This window comes from Carettochelys insculpta, chromosome 12, assembly GCF_033958435.1.
Source record: "Carettochelys insculpta isolate YL-2023 chromosome 12, ASM3395843v1, whole genome shotgun sequence".
NCBI lineage: Eukaryota > Metazoa > Chordata > Testudines > Carettochelyidae > Carettochelys > Carettochelys insculpta.
The window spans coordinates 2740570-2760624 of record NC_134148.1 but is presented as its reverse complement, the minus strand read 5'-3'; the positions used below and the strand labels follow the sequence as shown (position 1 = coordinate 2760624).

Here is a 20055-nt window from a genome sequence, read left to right as displayed (position 1 = left end):
TACTCGGCACTGGTGAGGCCACATCTGGAGTATGGCATCCAGTTCTGGGCCCCCCAGTATAGGAACAATGTGGCTGCATTGGAGCAGGTCCAAGGGAGGGCAACGAAAATGATTAGGGGGTTACAGCACATGACCTATGAGGACAGCAGCCTTCATCTTCCTGAAGAGGGGGTTCTAGAGAAGATGGACAAACGGTTCTCAGTGGTGACAGATGGCAGAACAAGGAGCAATGGTCTGAAGTTAGAGGGAGAGGAGTAGGTTGGATATTTGGAAAACTGTTTACCAGGAGAGTGGTGAAGCACTGGAATGCGTTGCCTAGAGAGGTGTTAAAATCTCCATCCCTGGAGGTTTTTAAGTTCCTGCTTGACAAAGTCCTGGCTGGGATGACTTAGTTGGGGTTGATCCTAGTTCAGCCAGTGGACTGGACTAGATGGCCTCTTAAGGTCCCTTCTAGCCCTAGGATTTTGTTCTATAGGAGGGGTGAATACGAAAACTCCCTCTACAGCGCTACCTCTTTTCTAAAATGCAGAGAGCTTCCACATCCAACTTTGAGTATTCTGCACCAGGAATAACAGCTATCTATACAGTCTTTATATTGTGTACCTTGTAGAGTAATGCAACCTACCCTGCCAACCCCTGCTTTGTACTTCTCCTTTGATAAAAAGCTCAAATGGTGTTTTGTAATCTGTCTCCCTCTCAAGTACTGCTATAGAAACAAGGAGAAGTCCTGGGGCACCTTAGAGACTGGCAGATTTTTTGGAGCATCAGCCTCTGAGAGCAAAGACCCGCTTTGTCAAATGCATTAGACTTCCCTATGTCATCTGTTGAAATTGTGTCCTACACCCACCTTATTTGAAAAAGCTTCTGAGTAATAGCAGGGCAACCCAGGAGTTCAATTATATCTGTCACGTGTGAAGATTAGTTTGAAATGTTTGTATACGATAAATACATCTGAAGAAACGGGTCTTTGCCCACAAAAGCTTATGCTCCAAAATATCTGTTAGTCTATAAGGTGTCACAGGACTTCTTGTTGTTTTTTTCAGATACAAACTAACACAGCTAACCCCCACCCCCCCAACTACGCCCAATACCATGCTAAATGGGCAAGTCACAAAATGTGTATTTATCTTCATACCACCCCAGGAAGTGCCAAAACTCCCCATTTTATAGATGGAGAACCAAAGCACAGAGTCTGATGGCTCCTCTGCACTACATCCAGGCAGCTGCAGCCATTACCACTAGAACGCACCTGCACCTCCACCAGCACAGGAGAGCATTCTCTCGTCAGCATAATTCCTCCACCTCACTGAGAAGGAAAGCTATACCACAGGACAGCATTTCGTGCTCACGCAGAGCCATGTGGACACTGCTTTATGTCAATGTAACGGAAGTCTCTCCTGTGGAAAGGACGGGGCTTTTGCACACGTGAGTGATGTAACTTACATTAAGTACTACATGACTTGTCTTTGGACACACAGGAAAACGTCAGAAAGTAAACTGGACTCAGGCTTCCGAACGCCAGGCTAGAATCCTTGTCATTAAGCCAGACTCTCTCTTTCAGCCTTCAAAATATGTATAAATATTTCCAGAATAACTTTAGAAGAATAGCTTATTGTTTTCAGCACCTCCAATCTATAAATTAAGTGGCAGCAGCACCTACACAGAACAGAAGGAACTTTATATAACAGGCAATGCTGCCCACATTTCAGTTATTTAAAGGAAGTCAGATATTGAACAATTAGATTTGTTGTATCTGAGGGCAAATTTGTTCCAGTTCTTTCAGCTCAGTAAGACAAAAACTCCTAAATATACTACACAAGGTCATCTTATGCTGCAAAACAATTCCAAAGTAGTCAGTGAGATTCACATGCTGGTGGAGAGAACTTCAATCTGTATGGACAAACTGAGTTCTGAGAGGTGGCTCTATGGCAGGAGTTAGTGAAAGATGTTGAGAGAGGAAGGCTACAAAGAGAATGAGAAAAACCAGCTGTAAGGTTCAGATTCAAAGGAACTGAATGAAGAGAGACTTATGGAAGTGAGGAGGATGAATGAGATTGAAAGGACAAGGAATCCCACAAGTTGCACAAAATTCATCTTATATGTGGTTGCTTGGGAATGCAACCTACATGTAAGCAGGGGGCTTACCATACATTAGTGCACACAGGCTACAGAAACACAGCATTCTGAGAACACTGTGGGAACAAACAACACAGACTTTGTGAACACAATAATACCTCAAACCCTCTAGCCAATTGTATTATAGTAGAACGCAAAGACTACAACTGAAATTAGAACCCCATTACACAGAGCATTTCAGAAAAAACAGTGATAGATGGACTCTGCCCCCAAACTGTTAACAATCTAGGCAGGTAGGCAGGCATCATTCAGTCTGCATAGACTATGGATCGCGCCCTTTAAAGTTTCAATTGAGGACTTCATTTACAGCGTCTATTGTGACTACGAAGACCCACACGAGAGTGACAGTCCTTGCTGCATCTCTTGCAGATGTAGTGGGTGTCTGGCAAGTCCTTATTGTGCTTTCTGCGCGCTCGCTTCTCCTCTGCTCGCTGTCTGATCTTCATCTCGCCCTTCTGAATGCCCTTGTGTAACCCCTGCCTCCATCTGCTGTGGTCGTCTGCTAGTTCTTCCCAGTTGTTCAGCTCAATGTTTATTCTCTCTGAGGTCTCTCTTGCAGACATCTTTGCAGCGCAACTGGGGGCATCTGGGAGGTCTTTTGCCAGAGGCTAGATCACCATACAGGATGTCTTTTGGAATCCTTCCATCGTTCATCCTGTGGATGTGGCCAAGCCAGCGGAGTCGATGCTGCCTGAGGAGGGTGTGCATGGTTGGGATTCCAGCTTGCTCAAGGACGGCGGTGTTGGTCACTCTGTCCTTCCATGATATTCCAAGGATGCGCCTGAGGCAGCGCAAGTGGAAGACGTTCAGCCTCTTTTCCTGGTGGGCGTACAGGGTCCAAGTCTCGCTGCCATAAAGGAGGGTGCTGAGGATGCAGGTTCTGTAGACTTGCATTTTGGTATGAGTGTACAGCTTGTTATTCCACACTCTCTTGCTGAGTCTGGACAGAGTTGTGGTTGCTTTTCCAATCCTCCTATTTAGCTCAGTGTCCAATGACAGGGCGTCAGTGATGGTGGACCCGAGGTAAACGAACTCGTGGACGACCTCTAACGTATAGTTGTCAATGCTGATTGATGGGGATTCATCAACATCCTGACAGAGTACGTTTGTCTTCTTTAGGCTGATGGTATGCCCAAAGTCCTTGCACGCTTTGGAGAACCGATCCAGCAGTTTCTGAAGCTGGTCTTCTGTGTGAGACGCTACAACAGCATGTCTCTGATGAGGACTTCCCGCACCTTAGATTTAGCTTTCAGCCTTGCAAGGTTAAACAGTTTCCCATCAGATCTTGTGTGCAGCAAGATGCCCTCTGTTGAAGATCCAAAGGCATGCTTCAGAAGGAGTGCGAAGAAAATCCCGAACGATGTCGGAGCAAGCACGCATCCTTGTTTGACGCCGCTCCTGATTCTGAAAGCATCCGATAATGCACCGTCATATTGGATGGTTCCTCTCATGTCTTCGTGGAATGACTGGATCATCTTGTGTAACCGTGGAGGACAGCCTATCTTGTGGAGCAGTTTGAACAGACCATCTCTGCTGACCAAGCCAAAGGCCTTGGTCAGGTCGATGAAGGCTAGGTAGAGTGGCTTCCTCTGCTCCCTGCACTTCTCCTGCAGCTGCCTTAGCGAGAAGACCATGTCAATGGTAGACCTCTCTCCGCGGAATCCGTGCTGCAATTCGGGGTACACCCTCTCAGCAATCTTCTGGAGTTTGCCAAGGATGACGCAAGCGAACAGTTTACCAGTGACGCTTAGGAGGGAGATTCCACAGTAGTTGTTGCAGTTGCTTCTCTCTCCTTTGTTCTTATACAACGTTATAATGTTAGCATCGCGCATATCCTGTGGAACCTCACCCTCTTTCCAGCACAGGCACAGTAGCTCATGTAGGGGTTCCAGGAGTGTGTCCGCGGCACATTTGATTACCTCTGGTGGTATACCATCCTGACCAGGGGCCTTTCCCGATGCAATGCTGTCGATGGCTTTCTTCAGTTCGTCCACAGTTGGTTCCTGATCCAGTTCGTCCATTACTGGTAGGAGCTCGACGGCATTGAGGGCTGCGTCAACCACAACGTTCTCACGTGAGTACAGCTCGGAGTAGTGCTCAACCCAGCGCTCCATCTGTTTGGCTTTGTCAGCAATGACTTCACCAGATTTGGATTTCAGAGGTGCCATCTTGTTCTGGGTGGGTCCTAATGCCTTCCTCATACCCTCGTACGTTCCTCTGACATTACCAAGGTCAGCACAGGTCTGGATGCTGCTGCATAGCTGGAGCCAGTGGTTGTTGGCACAGCGCCTGGCTGTCTGCTGTACTGTTCTTCTGGCCCCTCTAAGTGCTTGCTGGGTACTCTGGCTCGGTGAGCGTTTGTACTCCAGGAGTGCAGCGCGCTTCTTTTCAATGACTGGAATCATCTCATTGGAGTTAGCTTCAAACCAGTTGTTCGTGTTTCTAGCTCTTCTTCCAAACACCGACAAGGCCGTGTTGTAAAATGTATCCCTCAGATATTGCCATTTGGATGTCGCATTGGCGCGCCCAGGGCTGCTGCGCAGATTTTCCTGGAGGGTCTCTCTGAACTTTTCAGCTTTCTCCGAGTTTGCTGTCTTTCTGACGTCAATGAGGGGCCTTCCAGGAGGTTTAGAGCGGTACAGCTTCTTGGGTCTCAGCTTGAGTTTGGAGCAAACTCACGAGTGATCTGTATCACAGTCAGCACTATGACAGCTAACAATCTAGGCAAGATACAGCAAAACAGGCAAAAGATACAAGCTGAACCTCTCTAATCCAGCACATTTATTTGGCCACATCCGTAATTCTGGCATGATTTTAGTTAGCCACATGCCCACCCATCATGGGTGTGGCTGAGTTTCCAGTGATCCCATAAAGTTTGTTTGCAGCTACCAGTCCTGGCTCTGAGTGTTCTGTGCCGTTATTTACCCCAAAATGTCTCCCACCCCCACCCACAAAAAAAAAAAAAGTGCAGTAATCAGTGGAAGTGATGGTATGCTGTTAGACATTATTGACCTCCCGCAGTCCAGCAAATTCTCTTTCAGCATCAGTCAAGTCTCAAGGGTGCTGGAACAGAGAGGTTCAACCTGTGCAACATACAAGCAGAAGATTGGGAACAATGGCTTGATATACACTACAAACTCATCCCTGCATAACCAAATCACTCAGGGGTGCAGAAAATCCCACCATTTTTCTGTATAAAGGGGACCTAGAGCACTGTACCAGCTTGCTTGTTAAATGTGGATCATCTTTCTTCACATAAGCAGAATCCTATTTCCTTATTCTCTTAGAAAGTAACCTGCTTCTTTAAGAGAAAAATTAATTTGTCTTTTAATTTGCTCAGAATAAATTTATTTACTGACTTTATAAGATGAAATATAAACTATGTTTATATTCAGAACAGACTGCCTCAGTTAAAGCGTAACAGCCCTTAAATTTTACTAACCAAATTTAATTAGCTTTTCTATTACAACAAATTAAATAAGCACAGTACTATTGTATTGACTTTTCCTATGTAAAGTATTCCTAGACTTTCAATCAGGTTTTGATCTGCAAACTAAATTACTGGCAATACCACAAATCACAAAGCATGTAAAATCCAACCTTTTAAAGTCAGTTTAAATTTAAAAAATATGATTTTGGGGAAAATCATTTTAATATATTTTAAAGTTAATTATTATTAGCAACCACAGAGGGGACAAAGTTTGAGACATCTCTACTCAGATTAATTTTCTAAGTGACATTAGATAAAAAGAAGGACCGCGGAAGTTTAAGATATAAACCAATGTGGCACAGTGGGTAAGACAGCTGCTAATTGGTATGGGTTAGGAAGAAAGTTCTCTCACTGGAAGATTTCACAACTGCTCATCACCTGCATTCCTGCACCTTTCTACGAAACATCTAGCACTAGACACTGTTGGAGACAAACTTGGACTAAGGGGATCACTGTTCTGGAGATTTAATGGCAACTCCATAAAAAGGTATGTATCTTTAGCTTAAAATGAAACATACACATTGTCTGACAGAACAACAAGAAGTCTTGTGGCAGCTTACAGACTAACGTATTTTGGAGCATGAGCTTTTGTGGGTAAAGACCCGCTTCATCAGATGCATCTGATGAAGCAGGTCTTTGCCCATGAAACCTTATGCTCCAAAATATCTGTTACTCTATAAGCTGCCACAAGACTTCTTGTTCTCGAAGCTACAGACTAACACAGCTACCTCTCTGATATTGTCTGATGTTACTTTTATGTACTGACAGCCTTGTACATGCCTCATTATGCCAATTAATTCACCCCTAGCCCCAGCTCATCAGCTGGACGTTTAACTTTAAAGCACTGGACAGCACCTACTATAAAAAATGCAAACAGTGAAGCTTTGTTTGCTCTTTTGCATAACAAAAGCATTTTCCCTGTTTTCTGAAAGCTAATGCAGTCATTTAAAACAAAAAAGCAGTCAAGTAGCACCTTAAAGACTAACAAAATAATTTATTAGGTGAGCTTTCGTGGGACAGACCCACTTCTTCAGACCACAGACATACCAGAACAGAACATTTAAGTTCAACTTGTTTCAGTTGTTTAACAGGCAACATCCCCTAATAACAATCATTTTTAGAGTTCAATAAAAAAAATCATCTCTTCAGTGCTGGTTTTGCATTTCTTCAAAGGCATGACAAATCCACTTACTTGAAAGTAGGAAACCTTCTTAGGAAAATTTAACAAGTAGATTTCTAGTCCTGGTCCTTGTTGTGGGGCTGCTTAAGTAGGCATCAAGCGTGAAGTACTCAAAAAAACTGCCTTATATAAGAGACATGTAAGTTTGCACTTAAATCTGGTGTTTGGGGAGGAACTGCTGTATCTCAGCTACCAAATGTTAATTCTGGACTCTTAGTTTGAACTTTGATAGTCTGACAATACCCTGCAACACCCTGGACGCATTTTATAGACTTAAGGTGAACTTTACTGAATTAAATGAAACCCTATTGAATTAATGTTAACTCCAGAGGGAGCGGGGGCGGGTATGTGTCCTATTGTATTAAAAATGCAATTGGGTGTGTGTTAGTATGGAATTTCTGGTAGCATCTCTGTAATAGGAGGGGGGCCATGAAGGTAGTTCTTTTTACCAGCCCTTTGAACCCACACTCTGGAGAGGTACACATACTTTAGGCTATGTCTACATTGCCTGGAAGATCAACCCACTAAGGGTCAATACTCTGGGGTATGATTATGCGTCAACCTTCTTCAGTGAGGACAGTAAGGTAAGCTGATTACAGATACATGAATTGCAGCTGCGCAAGAGCTGTAGCTAAAACTGCATATCTGCAATCGATTTACTTGTGTAGACATAGCCCTACATAGCTATGTAGACATAGCTCCAGGGACCAACAAAGAGAGGATTTGTGTGTGTTTTTAAATAAATAACCTGGTGGTAAACAGGCTCAGGGATGACTTCCTGGTCCAGCACATGGACAGCACTCCTGGTCCACCGAGAGCCCCAAACATTAGGGATGGGACTCGGAGAAGGGGCCCTTCTGAGGCCACACTAAGACTGGGTGCTTGTTCTGCACTGAAGTTGTGATGAATGTGTAACGTAAGGAATACCCTGCTCCTGCCAGAAACCATGTTAGCACTAGGATGAGCCCTGAGTAGGCTTACTAGCACATGTATGTTCCTTTTACGGTTCACCTGTTTCCTCAGTAGTGCTTCTACCTGAAGAATAATACAGGCTTGCACAAGAAGTGCTTGGGGGCTAACTTAGAGCTGTAGCTCTTAATCTCTAAAGGCAGCAGCTAGGTGTGCTTGGGCAGTCGGTCTCCGCTGAAAACACCACAGTAACTGCCGAGAACTTTTCTGTTAGTCTATAAGGTGCCACAGGACCCTTCATTGCTGTTGCAGAGAACTGTGCGCATCCTGAAAATACAGTGGAACCCGAGGGTTCCACAGACCAGAGTTATGGATTGATCAGTCAACCAGCGCCCTCTTTTGAAGCCAGAAGTATGCCACCAGGCAACGGCAGAGACAAAAAGTAAACGTAGTAAAGAACCGTTAAAAGCAAACTAACCAAAGAGAACCTTTCAAAAATAGATTTGATAAGGTCAGGAAACTGTTTCTGTGATCTGCATTGTCTTTAGGAGAAGAGTACCTGTTCTTCAGACATTGGCCTCAAAACTTCCCTCCACGATAAGGTGGGTGGACTGTGAGGTCAGCAGCACACTTACAGGGCAATAGACCACAAGTCCAAGTCCCACTTGGATTCTCCCACCCACCATGGTCAACTGGGCTGAGCATCCCCCTGTTTGCAAGAACAGGGCTCCTCTCCAGTGGGCCTTTGAAGTGTCATTAAAGGGAGGCTAGCAGACTGGCATCTCTAAGGAGGCAGAGTTACGGCAGTTTGATGTCTTGTTTGTTTAATTCAATTTACTGTGCCTTTAATTTTTTAAAAATCTGTAATGGTTTAGAATGGGAATATGCCACTGGCATTAAAACTGAAACCTTAACTTCATTTTAAATAAGGTGGCAATGTAGGAATTATTGCCTAGGATTAATCCCAGCAAGCTCCATGAGTTGGGAATGAAAGGAAAGACACTGAGGAACCTAGACTGAAAAGTTTGGTGCTATTTTCTCTAGCAGGGAATTGGGTAGAAAAGATTTGCAGGATGCTGTGAGAAAGAGAAACGAAATATCCAGGGGATGCGATTTACTAAACCCCCTCCCCTCCCCCGTACCAGAGGTGGGGACTGTTGGGCAAAATACTTATCAGGAAACCTCAGCAGGCTCTGAACAATACAATTTTCCTTGCAGGTCAGGTTTGGGGATTCAGAGCCAGCAATCCAGACTGATTCACTTCCCAAGCCTGAAATTCCGTGCCAAAGCCCGTGACTCATAAAGCTTCCTTAGAATTAGATTCCAAAGGAGCCCTAGCATCTGCCCCACTTTACTATGACAGGAAAGCACCAGACACAAACAGGTGACAGTTAATCATGTCTTCCTCCTGCCCTCCACACACATGCTCTTCCTGAGACTTGAACGTCTAACTTGCTAGCTGACAAGCCTGTGCGTAAGTCTGAATGGCAAGACTTCTCCCTGCTGCACTGTAAATCATTTTGGGGGAAGCCCATGTTTCTAGCATCCAGGTGTTGGCACGGCATTAATAGCAGCCAAAAGAGTTCAGACTACTTCAGTACTTTGCACTCACATATTAAACAATGTTGACTAGTAACAGAGAGGAAGCTGTGCTAGTCTATATACTATCAAAACAAAAAGCAGTCAAGTAGCACTTTAAAGACTAGCAAAATGGTTTATTAGGTGAGCTTTTGTGGGACAGACCCACTTCTTCAGACCAGACCAGACCAGAACAGACTCAATATTTAAGGCACAGAGAACCAAAAACAGTAAGCAAGGAGGACAAATCAGAAAAAGATAATCAAGGTGAGCAAATCAGAGAGTGGAGGCGGGGGGTGGGGAAGGTCAAGAATTAGACTGAGCCAAGTATGCAGATGAGCCCCTACAGTGACTCAGGGAACAGTCACGATGGAAACTGTCCAAGACAGTGAGTGAACTCTTGCTTCTGCCCAGGTGTCAGACTCTAACACGACGCAATACCAAGCACTGAAGATGATCTGAGGTGAGCAGAGTCACCCAGTAGGTATCATTTCCAAAAATCTGCCAACAATAGATTATCGGAAGACTATTTTCGTCGCAGAGCTTGGACTGAGAGCTCATCGCAAAGACGTTGGGGGGTTTTTCAGCAGGATAGCTAACATTCAACAGTTATCCTACTGTGAAATCCTAGTGGCGACAAGTTCCACCCTTTACCAACACATCTTGAGGCAAAGTTACCAATGTATCCCACCTTGGATGATATTTCATATGCCACTCACAGAAAAGGTACAGTTCTGTCTCCACTAGGATTGAAGCAGGATAACTAATGTGAACTAAAAACAAATGTGTTTCTCCCCTTCAATACCTAAATGTAATGACAGATTGCATATAGTTTTGCACCTGAACCCCTCAATATCTGCTTTCTTGGACACTATTTTCTTTGTAAACACTCAGTGACACTGATACCAGATTAAAGACAACACCTTAACTGGGAAAAAATAAATATATTTGCACCCCGAATTGAAAATGCACATAAACAAGAAATAAAGCAAAGAGCAAGTTGGCTTTCTTTTTCAATAGAGTACTTGAAAGCTTCCCAGAGCGTAGGTCCAGCAGTCAAGCGGCAATTTATCACAAGAAGACTGTTCAAATAACGCCAGCTGATATAATGAAGTCAAATATTAACTTATTGGATTTGTTTGAAGTCCACCAGCCCTGTCAAATACAAACATTCCAAACAGGACCAAAGTGGCATTCAATTAAGTTATTACCAGTGTTTCCTTTACACTTTGTGTTTGGATGGCCACCCAGGAGAAATTTGAGTGCTGCACAGCTGATGAGCAGAGCTTCCACAGCCAGCAGCCTGGCATTTCTAATGGTGGTGCCCATCTATAGGTGCCTCAGTGCGCATAAACTGTGTTCAATATATGGAGGGGAAAGAAAACTGAGGGAAAACTGGTTATTACTAAGAATAACTCTCAGATCTGCCAGCAATTCATCACAAGCTAAGTGGTGCCAAAACAAAACCTGAAAAGGTGTTTTTCATGTAAGTAGCATTCAGAACAAATGCACCTCAAAAAGGCGGCACTTCGTCAGAGCTGGCTTTGTTTGAAAATATATTAGCCATGTCGCTAATGTTACTAGATACCAAATACTGACATGCCTTTACAGTGTTCCAGAGAAGGAATATAAATTGGCCAATGATCAGGATTCCTGTAAGTATATTTTCAAACTCTCCCGGAGGGTGAATCTCATGGAGACAGATGTGGGGTACTGTTGTAACAGGAGTACTAAGAAATGGCATAAAAATCGCAGTATCTTGTACTTTTCGCTCCACCCATGCTGTCAAAGGGAACGTCTCATTGACGAATCGATAGCTCATTGAGATATCTGAGCGACTCTCCAGAGAGCTGAGAATAAGGAATAATGGGTGTCCTGACAGGCTAGTGAAGAACAAACCCATCAACATTCCTCAAATTCACAGGTTGAAATAAAAGAAATGCATCACACTCTAGTATCTCTTAGGGCTGGCTGCAGTGACAAGATTGAGCCCCAAAGCAAGTTGTGACCACCAAACCTGCCGTCCTGCCCTCTGGAAAAGGAAAGTTTGATCATGATACAGGACAGGGGGTGTTCAGCAGTAGAGGGAAAGATGGGACCAAACGAAATAGGGAAGAGAAATGCAGAAGAAAAGAGGCTTCACAGACAAATGAACAAGAAAGACTAAGACAAATAAATAAAAAAGCATAAGTGTATTAGTCAAATCCTGGGTAACAAAGAAAGATCAGATCCTATACAGGTATCAGGTTTAACTCCACAGACTACAATTTACTCCAACAGATGATTTTGCCCCACAATTCAAAGAATGAAAAAAGGAGGTGTGCACTGACTGAATTTAGCAGTGCTTATTTCTGTGATTGTTAATTGGATTGCTGGCCAGAAGAAATTTTTGAGTAACCACCCTAAGGAAGACAGATCTGAAGGCAGTTAGAAAAGTGCATTTATAGCCACAACGCTGACAAAACACAGAATATACACTCATGCCAAAAGCTGTTGCTCTAAGGGTGGGAAAGCAGGAAGCACAGAAGACTGTGAAATTCACAACGACTCGCCTGGAATGGTTTAAGAGACCAGACAACCCAACGAGGTGAGGTTGAACAGAGCACTATGCCCTGTCTCCTCTACGTTTAATCCCAAAAGACACCATAGTGTGAAGTAGCATGGCAATGCAGGCCAACCTTGTCAGTTTCTACAGCATTAACTCCAGGTCTACACTAGGAGGTAAAAATCGATTTTAAATACGCAAATGCTGTTCTACGAATTGTCGCTGGAGTCAATTAATCTAAAATAGATTTTTGCCGCCATCCAGACAGCAGGAGGTCGACAGGAGAAACCCTTACTCCTCACAATTGCCAGGAGTAGTGGAGTCAACGGCAGTGCCATGACAGTTCAATTTAGCACATCCCCACTAGGCTAGATGATCAACCACCAGTGCGCCAATCCTCCTGTGAATGTAGGCATACCTGAGAGCAAAGATGGTATGTCTAAGCATTTAGACCAGTGGTTCCCAAACTTTTCAGCATCACACCCCCCTTTTGATTTTTGAGAGACCTTCACGCCTCACCACCTCTTTTTTACCATCATACAACCCCCCTTAACCAAAAATTCAATTCATAATTTAAAATAAACACAAAAAACTTGATATAAAAATGTTATTTAAAAATAAGCATGAATAGTTTTTCTTGGCTTAAAAATTTAATGAAAATGTAATTTAACTTCAGAAACAGCAGAAACAAAATGAAATTCATGTGAAGGATGATGCTGCTGCATTTTCTTCACATGTTGGAAAATCCTAAGTTTGAAAGATGGAAGTGCACAATGCAAACCTTTGACAGCCAGTTGATTTCTTCGTTTCATTTTTAACGTGAGTAAACTTGAAAAGCTTTTTTCACAGGGTTATATTTACAAAAACGGAAGAACAACACGTAGCACTCCTTCCCCAACTTTCGGGTACATTGGGAAATATTTTATCCAAAATTCCTCCAACCTTGAGTTTTCGAAATTCTTTTGCACTTGAATCATATTTTATTTCGAGTGCTTGTTCTCGCAATACTTCTGGCAATGTATCAACACCAATGTTGAATGGATTGCATACTATGAATGGGGTTGCTGGAAAAATAGTGGATAGCAGACTCAGTGGAGCTGTGCCACCCTACTACTACTTGCTGGCCACCCTACACCCAACCCATGCGCCAACCGCCAAAGTCTTAAGTGTCCCCCACCAGTCCCAGGGCCCCCTTCCTGTTGGACCTTGATCCCTGCTGAGCTGAGCTGACACCAGCCCAGCCACAGGCTGCGACAGCTGGTTCCAGCCCCATGCTAGACATGGCCTGGACCCCATGGGCACCAGCTCCACCCCAAATGGGCTGCTGGCATGGCCCCAGAGCTGCAGGTGCGGCACAAGCCCTGCAGAGAGCTGCTGCATCCCTGGCTGGGGTGCTGGACACTGTGCTATGGGCCAGCCAGGCTAATGGCACAGCCCCCATCTTGCAGATGCCTGGTGCAGCCCCAGCTGGCCAGCTGCCTGAGCCCTGTGCAAGCCACCAGAGCAGCCCACACCAGCCCCCACCCACCTGATCCCTGCACTGCCAGAGCTGCCTGCCCACCCACTAGCCACTGGGACCAGATGCCTGCTCACCCACCAGCCCAAGCCCGGGCCAGCCACCCAAGCCCCACAAGCCACGCCCCTCCCCTCCCCCAAAGCCAGGCACTACCAGCCCCCCATCTAACCCCATCTCACTCCCCTCCCCCAAGCCAGGCTTCCCCCGCCCCCCCATCTAACTCCATCCCCCTCCCCCTCCTTCCCCCACTAGCTCCACACGGGTCTTTGCCGGCAGCCTGCTTTTTATAGCAGCTGCGCCAGGTCGCCCATGTAAAGCAGCAGGGGCTGAGAGCTGGAAGCAAAGGCAAGCTCTTTCTTGGAGTAGCAGGGAATGAAAGGGGAAGCCCCATGCTGCCCCTGGAATTTCTGCATGCCCCCCAAGTCTGGGAAACCATGATTTAGACCTGGAGATCCCACTACAACCTCAGTAAATAAAGGGCCTTGAGATCACAGCAACATTAAAATGGCTTGTACGCTGACCTGCTTTTACAGTAGTAGCAACCACTTATTTACTAGCAGGAAAAGGAAAAGACTAAAGGAAAGCAGCAATGGAGATTCAGAGAGATCCATTACTTGTGCTCGCAGAACACATGAGCATGCTTCACTATGGATACTTTAGGGATCTGGAATTCATCTGAAATTATTTGGTTTTTTTTTGTTGTTTTTTTTTTAAATATATGGTTACCATGTGCTTGGGTGGGCTTTGTAAATCCTTTTATATGTTAAGTTGGCTAAAATAGATACAAGTTTGTAGCTAGGTTCTGTTGGACATATTTAGATAGGTTTGATATATGTTTAGAGAGGAGGTATGTACACGCACACACTTGGGAGGTGTAATCTAACATATATCCCACACACAAAACTGATTAAACTAGAATGCAAATAGTTTAAGAACAGCCAACCCTTAAAACCAGGAAATTCGACATGAAGGTTATATTTGAAAAAAAATAAACATTTGAAAGATTAAATAGTTACTGTGTGGGGGCCAGAAACTCTGCTGCAAGATTTCAGACTACTGCATCAGAGGACTTTGAGTCCAATGTGCCACAGAGTATGTAGCTTCACAAAAGACGAGCTGTCCTGTTGCACCTTAAAGACTATCTTTTCCAGTCCACTCTGCAGAAATGACATTTTAGAGACAACCTGTACCACCAAGTTCCTGTCCTTTGGCAATTCAAGCTTGCAGAACAACCTACACCCCTGCTCCTGCACTGCTTGAACAAACCGTTAAGTAACCATTTGTTCCTACAAGGTGTGACAGACAATAACGTATACATTGGATCTCACACTTTATGAAGTTCGCCAGTGGTTTGGTGACATTTACAGAGTCCAGCGGGACCTAAAACCAAATAGAAAGAAGGGACTTTCGAAGAGAGTGGGGTCCTTTTGAAAGGCCCTTATCTACACAGGCAGCTTTCATTCCAAAAGCAGCACTCAAATCGTGTGTGGCCACAATTACACTAATAAAGCACTGCCTATTCACATCAGAGCCTCATTAGCAGCTTCCAAAGTGCCCCATTAACATGGCCCCTCCAAAAGGAGGGGGCATATGTAGACAAAGCTTAACAGAACAGGCCTCAGCTCTATGGGTGAACAGCTTCTGTGAAATGCACACCCTCCTCAGGCAGCGTCGACTCTGCTGGCTTGGCCACGTCCACAGGATGAACGATGGAAGGATTCCAAAAGACATCCTGTATGGTGAGCTAGCCTCTGGCAAAAGACTTCCCAGACGCCCCCAGTTGCGTTACAAAGATGTCTGAAAGAGAGACCTCAGAGAGGCAGACATCGAGCTGGACAACTGGGAAGAACTAGCAGACGACCACAGCAGATGGAGGCAGGGGTTACATAAGGGACTTCAGAAGGGCGAGATGAGGATCAGACAGCTAGCAGAGGAGAAGCGAGCGCACAGAAAGCACAATAAGGACTTGCCAGACACCCACCACATCTGCAAGAGATGCAGCAAGGACTGTCACTCTCGTGTGGGTCTTCATAGTCACAATAGATGCTGTAAATGAAGTCCTCAATTGAAACTTTAAAGGGCGTGATCCATAGTCTATGCAGTCTGAAGGATGCCTACTACTACTACTACTACTACTACTATTCAGGGAAAGGACAAATTACAAAACCCAGTCGCAAGACCATGGCAACCATAAGCCAAGCATGCTCAGATGAAGGGATCCCCCTACAGAACAAGTTTTTAAGGGAAAAATGTAAATCTAGAATCCACCTATCTTCAGGAAACACTACAAAACTGCTCTAGTTTGGAAAAAAAACTAACTCAATTCACTCAATCCTCTTGAGGGATAAACCTTACTTTAGCACAGTTTACTGTCATCTGAAAAAGAAGAGGAGATAGGGACACCATAGCATTCACTAGTTGCTTCACTAGTGCCAATCCAGCCAGGTCATACAGCCCTGGTCCTGGCACACCACAGGCAGGGGTGCTCCAGCCCCTACCAGTTAACAATAAACCAGTTAGCCTCAGCTGTTCAGGCTGAGGCTTACCTGTTAACTGGTTAAAATTGAATATCCTAGTTTCGAAGTCCACCTGAACAATGACTGCGGAACTACACATCTAAACTTGGCATCCTCTCTGGAATGCTGAAACGTAGCACGATGACTTGAAATGGTTTCATGTTGCAGCTCTACAAATATCTGTTGCAGATAGATGGGCCAAAAAAGATGCAAAAGTTACCTGACACCTTAAATGGTAAATAATGACATGCAGAAACTCCGGCTATGCACAGCATCCTATTTTCTGGACACCACAAGATGATCTGAATGGCATAGGTATCATCATCTACTATATCTTTATTTGGCCTGTCATTCTTATTTCATGATTTTTCAAATACTTTAGCTGTTTTTAGTTTGTAAAGTACTTGGAGTGCAAGCTATAACCTGGTCAAAGGGGGTTGCTTGGCAATGTCATAGCACAGATGAGTGCAGGATAAAATCCAAGACAGATCAGGAAAGGGATCTTGGAGTTAGAGTGGATAGTTCTCTGAAGACATCCACGCAGTGTGCAGCGGCAGTTAGTAAGGCAAATAGGATGTTAGGAATTATTAAAAAAGGGATCGATAATAAGACAAAAGATATCATACTTCCCCTATATAAAACTATGGTACGCCCACATCTTGAGTACTGCATGCAGATGTGGTCTCCTCACCTCAAAAAAGATATACTGGCATTAGAAAAGGTTCAGAAAAGGGCGACTAAGATGATTAGGGGCTTGGAACGGGTCCCATATGGGGAGAGGCTAGAGAGACTGGGACTTTTCAGTTTGGAAAAAGCGATTGAGGGGCGATATGATAGAGGTATATAAAATCATGAATGGTGTGGAGAAAGAGAATATAGAAAAATTATTTACCTTTTCCCTTAATACAAGAACTAGGGGACACCAAATGAAATTGATGGGTAGTAGGTTCAAAACTAATAAAAGGAAATTTTTCTTCACACAGCGCACAGTCAACCTGTGGAACTCCTTGCCCGAGGAGGCTGTGAAGGCCAAGACTCTATTAGGGTTTAAAAAAGAGCTTGATAAATTTTTGCAGGTTAGGTCCATAAATGGCTATTAGCCAGGGATAAAGTATGGTGCCCTAGCCTTCAGAACAAGGGCAGGAGATGGATGGCAGGAGATAAATCACTTGATCATTGTCTTCTGTTCCCCTTCTCTGGGGCACCTGGCATTGGCCACCGTCGGCAGATGGGATGCTGGGCTGGATGGACCTTTGGTCTGACCCAGTATGGCCATTCTTATGTTCTAAGACCAAATCCTCTGCATTGAGATGTGAATACCAAATGAGGCAAATGTACATCGTACAATAGAAACACTAATTCAGGAACCAATCGCTGCAACAAATCTCACTGCCAACTCTGTCAGCTTATCTACTCAAGCGACATCAGCCAAACCATCAGGGACTCGTTCACCTGCACATCTACTAACATGTTACATGCCATCATGTGCTAGCAATTCCTCTCAACCACGTACACTGGCCAAAGAGAACTGTCTGCACACAAGACTAAATGGAACCAAATCAGAGAGCAAGAATTTTGACATTCCAGACCCAGTAGACAAGCACTTCAGTCTCCATGGACACCCAGTCACAGACCTGAAAGTTACCATACATTAGCAAAAAAACCTGCAAAACCAGACTTCCATGGGAAACTGCGGAGCTGGAATTCCTATGTAAATGGACACCGTCAGGCTGGGATTGAAGAAAAAGTGAGAGTGGCTAGTTAACTACACAGAATTATTTTCTCTTTTGGTATTCACATCTTCTCACCAACTGTTGGGAGTGGGTTACATCCATCCTGATTGCATTGGCTTCGTTACTGCTTGTCCTCTGAGTAGTGATGTAACACCCATTTTTGCATGCACATATATACAAGCCAACCTTGAACTTTCCTCTTTATGTAACTGATGACGTGGGTTCCAGCCCAGGAAAGCTTATTCCAAATAAATTTATCAGTTTTTACAGAGCTACAGGAATTCTTGTTTTTAGCTCCACTATTCTACTGAAATCTATAAATGCTGGTTACTCCCTGACCCTTTGCAACCACGTAATAACTACCAAAAATGTTGCTTTCACAGGTGTGGTAAGGCCATGGGGCTCAAAGCCCAAATTCATCAATGCTGCCAGCACAAGGTACAAGTCCCAAGTAGAAACAGGGTCCATGATATGAGAATATAACCTATCCAGATCTACTCATGCTCTCACCACAGATCACAAGAGTAAGAAGAAACTAAGGGGACCCAGGCTGCCTCCTCCCTTCACACCACTGTGCAGCAACATCAGACTGTTTCTCCCACTCCTTCAATGGCTATCACTCATGGATGTGTTTACTACAAAATTAAGTTGATCTAATTTACGCTGGCATACAACCATCACAGTAATTACATACTGCGCGTGTGGGTGTGTGCACTTTGCTGATTGCATCAGCAGCGTATCTCCTCACCCAGACCACTTGTATCGATTATACTGTCAGTGTGGGGTGCTGTTGGGTGGCTCCTGAAAGCCCACACCAGATGACGTCTACACTGTCTACGCTTCCTGTGCATCAACCTAAGTACATTGACCTCAACTCTATAATGCTCATAGCCAGGGGTCTGCAACGTGCAGCCCTTTAAGGACTTTTGTGTCTCCCAACGTTATAATTGCAAAGTAAAAAAGAATCTCCTGATTATTTTGATCAGCATCTAAATATAACCAACATCTAAAAGGCCAACAAACAACTCATATCTAAATAGTAAATGATACGTGATCTCAAAATGTTGGAGAACTCCTCCTTGAATATGTGCAATGCGTCATAGGATATGATACTGTGTTGCTAACGAAGTCTTGATTTTGAAAAGGAAAAGGAAGCTTGAAGCATTCCTGCTGTGAAGGGCAATGAACATTTTAAGAAAGAAAATTGAAATTCACCATGAAGAAAAATTGGCATAATTAAAACAGGTTTGGGAGTGAAAAATAGGGAAGACAGTGATACAAAACACACACATGTAAAGCGTATGGAAATAGAATATGTAAAAAGTTTGTGAACACCCTGCAGTAAACATGTATCCCATTACAAATCACTGTGTGCACTGTTCTTAAAACAGGGGTTACAAAATGTATGGGTTGACTTTTTTATTAAGGACTCTCTCTTTCACATGCATCGAGGCTCTTGATTCCTGAGGTCTTCCCAAATTAGAAAAGAAATACCTCTTCTTGCTATTTTGGTTACCAACCCCTGCTCATGGAAATAGCGGTATAAAGTCAAGGAAGTGTGAAAGTCTGTATCCTCATGTTCACCCAATGTACAAAACGGTGATGGGTTTTGTACAAGGTATGTCTTATGAGATCATCTGTAAACTCACAATTTGCTGATTGTTATTGTCCAAGTAAAATTTGCGTGGTGACAGTGTATGTAAAGTTAAGATTCTACTGTCTGACTTCACTGACATGCTCAAAGTTTGGAAAACCATGCACAACTTGGTTCCACGTAAATAAAAGGCAAACTGACAACTCAGGCAGGTTTTAACAAAGTCAAATGAACTACCTCCTAGGTAAGTGGCCATTCTTAGCCAGGAAAAAATGAGTACAAACAAGTACACACACTTCCATAGTTAGGTCAACATAAACTGCTTTGCATCAGCCTATCTCTGTAATAGAGATTTATCGCTAAAGTCTGGTCTACAACTATGAGTGTGTACACACTTGAAATAGGATGGAAACCTGCAGTCTCTTGAAGAGAATCTCTCTCTGCAGCTCACCTAATTTTTTTCTTTACAAAAATTCTAATCTGCAGCTGGTCACACAGAACATTTTCTTGGGTAAGTTAACTTTTCTGACAGATGGGGAAGGAGGAGCAAGTCTTCTAATCTAAACCTTGTCAGATTCTTAGTACAAATTAGCTTCATATCAAAAATTAAATTGTAAATATTTACAGTACTTGGAAAGCAATACCACCAATGCACTATGTGCAGTGAACTCCATTTTTAAATCTTCTACTAATTAAGGCCACTCATTCAAAGAAATTGTTTTAGGGTCACAGATTTTTTACAAAATAAAAGTTCACTATTTATAGCCCTGCAAATGCATGCTAAAGTGAAAAAAAAATGTAAAGCATAATAAATAAAGCACATAAGCATAAAAAAACCTCATTAAATAACTGCTCACT

At 43.8% G+C, this 20055-nt stretch overlaps 1 protein-coding gene across 5 annotated transcripts in view; it reads right to left on the bottom strand.

The window, feature by feature from the left end:
• Positions 1–20055, bottom strand: part of MYO9A (myosin IXA) — a 325415-nt gene that overhangs the window by 225656 nt on the left and 79704 nt on the right. The window lies entirely within an intron of this gene.